Source organism: Panicum hallii, chromosome 5, assembly GCF_002211085.1.
Source record: "Panicum hallii strain FIL2 chromosome 5, PHallii_v3.1, whole genome shotgun sequence".
Classification (NCBI taxonomy): Eukaryota; Viridiplantae; Streptophyta; class Magnoliopsida; order Poales; family Poaceae; genus Panicum; species Panicum hallii.
In genome coordinates, this window is record NC_038046.1 from 22272220 (window position 1) to 22281332 (window position 9113).

Genomic DNA, 9113 nt, shown 5'->3' on the forward strand with positions numbered 1-9113 from the left:
AACCATCGGCAAAGACATCTTTGCCGAGAGTCTTTACACGGGCGCTCGGCAAAGCCTTTGCCGAGAGCCGAGCCAGCTCTCGGCAAACAAAAGTGCACTGACGGCGTGTGGAACGGTGACGGGGCCTTTGCCGAGGGCCAAAACAGGCACTCGGCAAAGGATGGTGGTTTGCCGAGCGCCTGCAGGAGGCACTCGGCAAAATTTCAAAACTTTGCCGAGAGCCCCAGAGCAGACACTCGGCAAAGGCTTCCAGCTTTGCCGAGAGCATTCTTAGTGACTCTCGGCAAAGGCTCCAGTCTTTACCGAGTGCTTTCTGCGCGGCACTCGGCAAAGATGGGATTTTTTTTTTACACAGTCTGTTCTTTTCCTTTTTTCACAGCATATACAGCATATACACGTAATCAAATTTCAAGCATGCAATATATACACAACCAAATTCACAGAAGCAAATGAAGTCCGTAACTAGTTTTCAAATCCCGCCATGTCCTCAAATCCCGCCTGGCATCTGAAGAAGTCCTGCATACAAATGAATGCATGTAAATAGAGAAGTCTGTAACTAGTTTTCAAGAATGTGCACAGAATGCGATGTATCGAGCACTTACCCAAAGCTCTTGCTTCACCCGTTCCGCCTTGTTGTTGAATACCCTGCCGTCCCGATCTTCGGCACCAGGGGCGGCGGTATAGTGGTCGAACGTGTAAGCCGGCCCCGTCACTCCGGCATACTGAACCAGACCAGGGTAGTGTTCCCTGCACAGAAGACCGAGAATGCCATTGACGTGGCGTGTGTTATTTCCCTCCACAACAATCCAGCTCCTGCACAAGTGATTAAGAGAAATTATTAGTTTCTATTTTAAATTTCAACATATAACATGAAGCAGTGAAAACACGTAAAGTTACTTACTTTCTCCCATCGGGTTGAATCACTGGGCGTCTGGCAAGAGGTATCGTCGCGGCGGGAGAGTCGCGGGACCTCGCAAGTAGACACTCGATGAAGCAGAGGCCGCGGAACCAGTCGTGGTCTCCCGCGCCTCCTCCGTCTCCTCGTCCTCCTGCGCCTCGTCTTGCGCCTCCTCCTGTGCCTCCTCCTCCTGCTGCTCCTCCTCCTCCTCCTCCTGCGGCGGCACCCGCGTCGCCCCCTTACTCGTCGCCCTCCTCCTCTCAGACGACCCCTCAGCTCCATCGAACGCTGCAGCAATCTTTGACTTAGCCCTTTGGTAAATCAACCGTACGTTTCTCATCGCACCGCCCACCATCTTTGCTCACTCAACTGCAATATAGAAGAGTACAACAGTAAGTACAAATAAACAAGATGTGCTTAGAAAGAGATGCAAAATAATAAACAAGACATAATTACATAATAATATAGCATTACATTGGTTAAAAATAATCTTCACTATCGGAACAGGCCGGATCATAGGTCTCATCATCACTATCAACCATGTCATAATCAACACTATCCGACGAATCAATGTCGTCATTCACATTGCCTAAATGTAATCGTTCTAGCATTTGTAGTTCTTTTGCATTCTGCACCTCTTCCTCCTCCTCCTCATCAACAATCATTTCAACTTCCATTCCGATCGCTTCGGTTAAATCTATCTCAAATCGCCCTTCCAACCCCTCTTCTTGAAAAAACTCTCCGTCATATGTGTTTGGGTCCAAGTTGTAATCTTCATCGTTTGGGATAGGTATTTTTCCGTGCGGTGAAACCTTGTGCACAACATACCAACCCTCTTTGGCAGAATGTGACCCTCCGGCAGCAGGCTCGCAATAACTGTCAACATACCATCAAAAGCATCTCGACTCAGGCTATACTGCGACTTTAACGCCATTAAGCGTCCGATGGCATCCAATTGAGAAAACTTTGTCTGCCCATGAAGGGGTTTCTGTGCCGCAGCAAACATGTCGTAGAATGCCTTTGCGGTTGCCTCTGGCTCCTCCTCCACACGTCTATCAACCAACTGTGCCTCATGATAGTCATGTAACATGTCCGCTACCCCGGCATCAGTATCATAATCCTCGACGTGTGGTCTCACCACCTCCTCTCTCAAATGATCGGCTTCACCGTGGTACACCCACCGGGTATAGTTTGCCGTAAAACCATTCTTCCAAAGATGTTCCCCCATGACCTTCTTTGTTTGTCTTTTCCTGTTTGCACATTTGCTGCATGGGCAAAAAATTTTACTCGCTCCTTTAGCACCTTCGCCAAACGCCCGTTCCAAGAAAGCGTCAGTCTTGTTGATCCATTCATTCGTTACGTGACCCTGACCTAAGCGGCCCGTGTACATCCACTCACGGTCTTCCATCCTCTAATAAGCATAGCATAGAGTACTATCAATTGCATATAATAGACGTTTCGATAAAGAAAAACAAAGCAATAACAGTGCTATACATGTTCTGCCCTAAGTCTTGTACATCTCCTAGCTAAGTCTCCTAACTAAATCTTTTACCTATGTGAACTCCTAGCTAAGTCTCTAAGATCTTCAAACTAAGTCTCCTAGCTAAGTCTCTAAGTCTTGTACCTAAGTCTCCTAAGCCTCGAAATCGAACGAGAGTAATTAGCATCCGTACCTTCCCGTCGACGGTCCGAGGGCAGGCGGGCGGCGCCGGTGCGTCGTGGTAGGGAGGTGGCAACGCGGGCGGGGCAGGCGCGGCACGGGCGGATGGCGGCAATGGCAGGGCGGGCGCGGGCGCGGGCGGGGCGGGCACGGGCGAGCGCGGGCGGGCAGGCAATGGGCGGGCGCGGGGGGGGGGGGGGGGGCGGGCGGGGCGGGCGCGGGGGCACGGGCGGCGGCGCGGCGGGCGGCGGCGGGCGCGGGCGGCGTGGGTGGGGCGCGGGTGGGGCGTGGGTGGGGCGCGGGTGGGGCGCGGCGCGGGGGGCACGGGCGGCGCGGCGGGCCCGGGCGAGCGCGGAGGGCGCGGCGCGGGGGGCACGGGCAGCGGCGGGGTGCAGCGCGGGGGGCACGGGCTGCGGCGGGGCGCGGCGAGCGCGGCGGGCGGGGCGGGCACCGGGGGGGGGGGGGTCGTGCGGCGGCGGGCACGGCGGGCGGGGCGGCGGCCAGGCGGCGGCGGGCGCGGGCGGCCGGGGCGGCGTCGGGGGTGCGAGGCAGGGCGGGCGGGGCGGCGGCGGCGCGTCTGATTGACGTGCCAAACGGTAAGTCCCTCTATACCCGAGCCTTTGCCGAGAGCCAGATCGCGGGCCCTCGGCAAAGAGTCCTTTGCCGAGAGCTGTACGTCTGCGCTGGCACTCGGCAAACATATTTTGTTTTTTTTTAATTTTTGCAACCAAACTTTTTTATTGTGATTATACGTTAAGTTGAACTATATATATACAATTTTAGCCCATTACTCTAATTGTTTGCTATATTTAGCAATTTATTTCATTTGATTGAATTTCTTGAGATAATTCAAATTTGAACTGCGAGTCGATCGAGGAATTGAAAAAAGTGAATCGAAAAATTATATTCATATTATTGAGCATACGTTGATACCATATCCATGAACGGAAAAGAAATTTTAAAGATTATGTTCACGACACGTAACCACAAACTTATGATCGAGTTGTTTTTAAATTCCATAAAACGCAAATTTGGTCAGAAAATTATGAAACTTGTCGTGATGTCATGATATCATATGGGGAGGCTGTGGTAAAATTTTGATATGGTTTCGTGAAAGTTGTAACGTACGATGCTTACAAATCTATACGCCCTTCACATGTGATAATGAAACTTCTTTCCATATGTTTCGCATTCTAAGCATCGTACGTTAAAACTTTCACGAAACCATATCAAAATTTTACCATGGCCTCACCATATGATATCATGACATCACGACAAGTTTCATAATTTTCTGACCAAATTTGCGTTTTATGGAATTTAAAAACGTACGCATCCTAAGTTTGTGGTTACGTGTCGTGAACATAATCTTTAAAATTTCTTGTCCGTTCATGGATATGGCATCAACGTACGCTCAATAATATGAATATAATTTTTCGATTCACTTTATTCAATTCCTCGATCGACTTGCAGTTCAAATTTGAATTATCTCAAGAAATTCAATCAAATGAAATAAATTGACTAAATATAGCAAACAATTAGAGTAATGGTCTAAAATTGTATATATAGTTCAACTTAACGTATAATCACAATACAAAAAGTTTGGTTGCAAAAATAAGAAAAAAACAAAATATGTTTGCCGAGTGTCGGCGCAGGCTCTCGGCAAAGACCTCTCTTTGCCGAGTGTCTTTTTCCGGCGCTCGGCAAATTGGTTCTTTGCCGAGTGCCCTGTGGAGAGAACTCGGCAAAGACAACGTCCATTAGCTGCCGGTGCCTAACGGCGGCTGTTTGCCGAGCGCCTTTCTTTGCCGAGAGCCGGGCTCTCGGCATATCCGCTCTTTGCCGAGTGTTCGTTTTTGCCGAGTGTTTTGCTCTCGGCAAAGATCTGTTTGCCGAGTGTTTTTCTTTGGGGGAAATTCCCTGGAAGGCCCTGAACAAATGACGCTTCCTTCTATGACCCTGGAAAACCGAGACGCCCTTCTGTGGCCTCCTTTTTATGTTTGTTCCCTTCCACGGCCCTCTCGTTACATCTGCAGTTAAGTCCCAGTTAAGTGACTGTGAAAAGACCGTAGTACCCCCGGGCGAAATCCTCTGCAAGGCCCTCAAACAAATCACGCTTCCTTCTATGGCCCTGCAAAAATAGCAACTTCCTTATTTGACCCTGATGAGCTCACCAACAAGTCAGTGTATGGGTACACTCAGAGCTTGATATCTTCTAGTAGCACTGCTATGTATAAGCATCAACTGATACATAATATGAGATAAACAAAAGGACAGCTGCACACTCCCACAATTTTGAGAAAAAACTATAAAACGGTATGTACATATGAAATGTCGTATGAAATAACAATTGTAAACCTTAAGCGAGATGAACATTGCATTGAATGTTTAGCCAATTTTACCAATATACACAATATAAGCATCAACTGATACGTAATATAAGATAAAGAAAAGGACAGCTGCACACTCCCACAATTTTGAGAAAAAACTATAAGACGGTACGTACATATGAAATGTCGTATGAAATAACAATAGTAAACCTTAAGCGAGATGAACATTGCAGTGAATGTTTAGCCAATTTTACATACAGCTCCACAAAATGAGTTCAACATACAGCTCCACAAAACGAGTTCAACAAGTCCAGAATATGGTAAATCACAAATTGAGCTGTCTTTTGCTTCTTGTGCTCATTGCAGGGCTGCAAGAATCAACTTTTTTGCTTCTTGTGGCCATTGCAGGGCTTTCAAATGACACATCGTTCTTCTTTCCTTTGTCTTCAGTTTGCTTCTTGGCTTTGGGCTTCATGAGCTTTCCCTTATCTTTAGCCTTGTTAGCTAGCTTGTTCCCTTTTTCTTTGGCTGCAACAAGTGGATTTCCCCTAGCCATGGGAAACTCAGAGCTAATGGGCTCAGGCTGGTCTGTACTACCTGCACTACCTGCTAACTTGGATCTATATATGTATAACAAATAAAAATTATCAAGTGTTATAGATAAAATAAGACTGATTTGTATTCAAGGATGATTGCAGCAAAATAAAATACATCAGAATTAGAAGCATATATTACCTGATTGAGTCTCCAAAATCTAATGTGCCTTTTCTAATTTTCTTCTTAGTTGTAGGTTGCACACTTTGGCTATTGGAAACAAAGAGAGATAATTAGATGAATATTAAGATGCACATAAAAAGATTGTGAAAGAGAGAACCTTGGTGGAAAAGTCATAGAGGATGCTGGTGCTTCACCATCAAAAAGTACTATACTTTCCTCAGTTGATACCTTGGTAGTCTTTCTCTTCTTCTTTGGTGGTCCTCTACAGAAGTATGGGATAAACAAAGGTGTCATTTTTGTGTACAAATTGGTTTCATGTTAGCCCAGTACTAAAACAAAGTATAGTTTATTACCTCACAGCCAGCAGTGCTGCAATATCCTCTGAGTTGCCCTTCTTACAACTTGGCCAGTGATGCCCATAATCTTTACAGATAGGACATTTGTGCTGTCCTTTCTTTGTCTTCTCCGTACAACCTTTGTATCTTTCTGTCTTTCTCCTACCAGCTGTGGCCTTTAACAAAGGTAGATGCATGAAAAACCCATGGCAAGATTGAGGCCACTGTGACTTATCCTCCATAGCTAGGATTAGTTGAGCATAAGCTAATCTAAATTTTTCAACTGAGTAATACATGTCCACATGGTTCTCTAGAGGCACATTAAGTGAGGTAATGAATGCAATAGCATGTTTGCAAGGAATGCCAGAAATTTGCCATTGTCTACAAGAACATGTCTTCTCATGTAAGTTCACCACAAACCTAAAGCCACTACCTCCCAATGCAGTAACTTCAGCAACATGTTCGGAGCATTCTATAACCTCCAAGTTTAGTTCTCTACTCTTCTCATTCAAATGCTTAATAATGTGGGGCAGGATCAAGCCTTCGAACTGTCTAGAGATTTTCCTCCTGTGGTTCCATTTCACCATGAGCATTTGCCTAAGCTTGTCTAACAAGTCATCCAAATTCATGCCCTTGTGCTCTTTAATCCAGTTATTAAAACACTCAGCCAAGTTGTTGGTCACATAATCTACCTTGCATATGGTTGAGAATTGACTCCGTGTCCACAACTTAGTATGACAAGTTCTTAGATATGCAGTTGCAGCAGGCTTTTCTCTATCCATAGCAGCCCAATGCTTCTCAAACAAGTACGGGTTCCATGAGTAAGCTGCTGCCCAAAGGTTGTCATCAAACACTTTGCCAGTATACCTCTTCTTGAAGTTGGTAACCAAGTGATGCATGCATTCCCTATGTTCTGCTTCTGGATAAATAGTTGTTACCCCATTCATCACTGCCTGTCCTGCATCTGTGCATATAGCTAACCCCCTTGGTGATCCAATAGCTTGCCTAAGGTTTTCCATGAACCAGATCCAATTTTCATTATCTTCAGAAGCAAAAACACCGACACATACTGGATACATCCAATTATGGCCGTCAATAGCGGTGGCACTAGCAAACTGTCCCTTGTACTTGCCAGTTAAAAAGGTGCTATCAGTTGCCAAGTATGGCCTGCAGCCATTTAGGAACCCCTCTATGCAAGGTTTCAAAGCAAAGAACAATCTTCTAAATCTGATCTTGCCATTTATTGTGTGATGATCAATAATTACTAAACTACCCGGACAAAACTTCTCAATTTGTGCCTTGAACCGAAACAGATTATTAAAGCTGTCATTCCAATCACCAAAGAGTTGTTGTGTTGCTAGTTCCTTACCCACATAAACTCTCTTGTAATTGATCTTCACCTTGTAGTGCTCTTTAAGCTTCTTCTGCAATGCTTTTGCTCCAATACAAGGATCTGCAATGAGCCAATCCTTCACCTTCTCGCATATCCAAAATTTGGTTGCATTCTTCACTTTCGTACTCCTTTGACTGCTTGAGCAGCTATGAGCAAATTGATTCCTTTTCACCTGCAACAATATGGCTTGGTCAAATAAGCATCACTATAAAAAAAATGAACATGCACAAAGGGGGAAAAACCAGATTGCTTCTTTCTTACCACTACAGTGCAGCTCCTGCTCCTAGATGAAGCTTGCAGCCTCCAGGGACACTTATCTTCAACTTTCCTTGAACAATATACCGTGCATCTATGCGGTGCACTCTTGACAGTATTGTACTCAAATTCATATTTGATTGCATGCTGAGATAGTGCCACCTTGAATTCATACATATTCGGATAACTGGAGCCTACTGTCATTGGAGGGTCTTCTTTGTCATAGGTAATGGGTTCCTCATGAGCTGCTCCAACAAACTCCTCATCATCGTCACTAATCTCATCCTCATCCTCATCCTCATGCTCATCCTCATCCTCATCCTCATCCTCGGGAATATAGTCCTATTTTTTGTTACAAGCAACGACAGCAAGATCAAGTACAGGGTTGATCTTTAGATACAGACCCTCCTCATCAACACCAACATGTTCATTCCTGGTAATTGGGTTTTCTGTAGAGGTTTCCTCATTTGCTTGTGTGCAGCTGCTAGGTATGGTTGGCTCAGGCTCAGAAAATTGATTGCTATTACTAGGATAACCCTCCCACTCAATGATAGGCTCATAGCATCCTGATGGATCACTGTATGCAATGAACATGTGCACGACCTTGCTGTCAATATGTTTATGAAACATTAACATCAACTCTTGGTCGGTATTAACTACTGGGAAGCTTTTCAAATCTGCATCGTAGTACTGAACATGTGCTACTTCTAGATAACCTGGTGGATACATATCTGTGATCTCATCGACCAAGAATTTCAACTTTGTTGTATCACTGTCAACAACCTTATCAAAGCAAAAACAACGGACATCCTTTCTGACCTTTTTTGGATTGCCAAGAAGCTTAATTTCCAACAAATAAGTTGAGTTTGGATCCATCCTGTCAATTATATTATCCTACACACATGAGCAAATTGTTCCTGGTCAGACAGCTAGAAATAAGAGCTTCACATGTAAGCAAATGGGGCATATAATCTTTAACCTTGTCTGCCAGAATATTTAATAACACCTTAACCTTCAGACACACGCCGAAGCTACAGATCCCACCGAGCAAAATAATTAACTCTGGTCAGCGAGATCAAATTTCCTGAACCATGCCATATTGTTGCAGGTGAAAATAGACCAAACCAAAAATTGTAAGATCAAATTATACTTAAGTACATAGATTTTATGCGCATAGTCCAGTCCAATTCAATGGAAAACCACAAAATGCCTCAGCTTGTTGATGTGGTTCAAGAGCTGCTATAGAATGTAGTTAATAAGTAGCTAAAAGGCCCTAAAGCTTCAACATAAAAAATGATAGTTACATTACTATAATATTATACGATTACATCTTAAAAGCATAGAACAGTAAAGATGAAAATATTGAATTTCTAGATAGTTGGAACACACTCAAGATCTTGCTGGAAGAGGATAGTGCAGCAATTCAAAAATAGCGTGTTTAGTTTGTTATCTTACCAAAGCCCATCTTTACTGTTAGCCATCATGTTAGCCATCAATTTTTTTCCCCCTAACTAGACTATAATTTGCG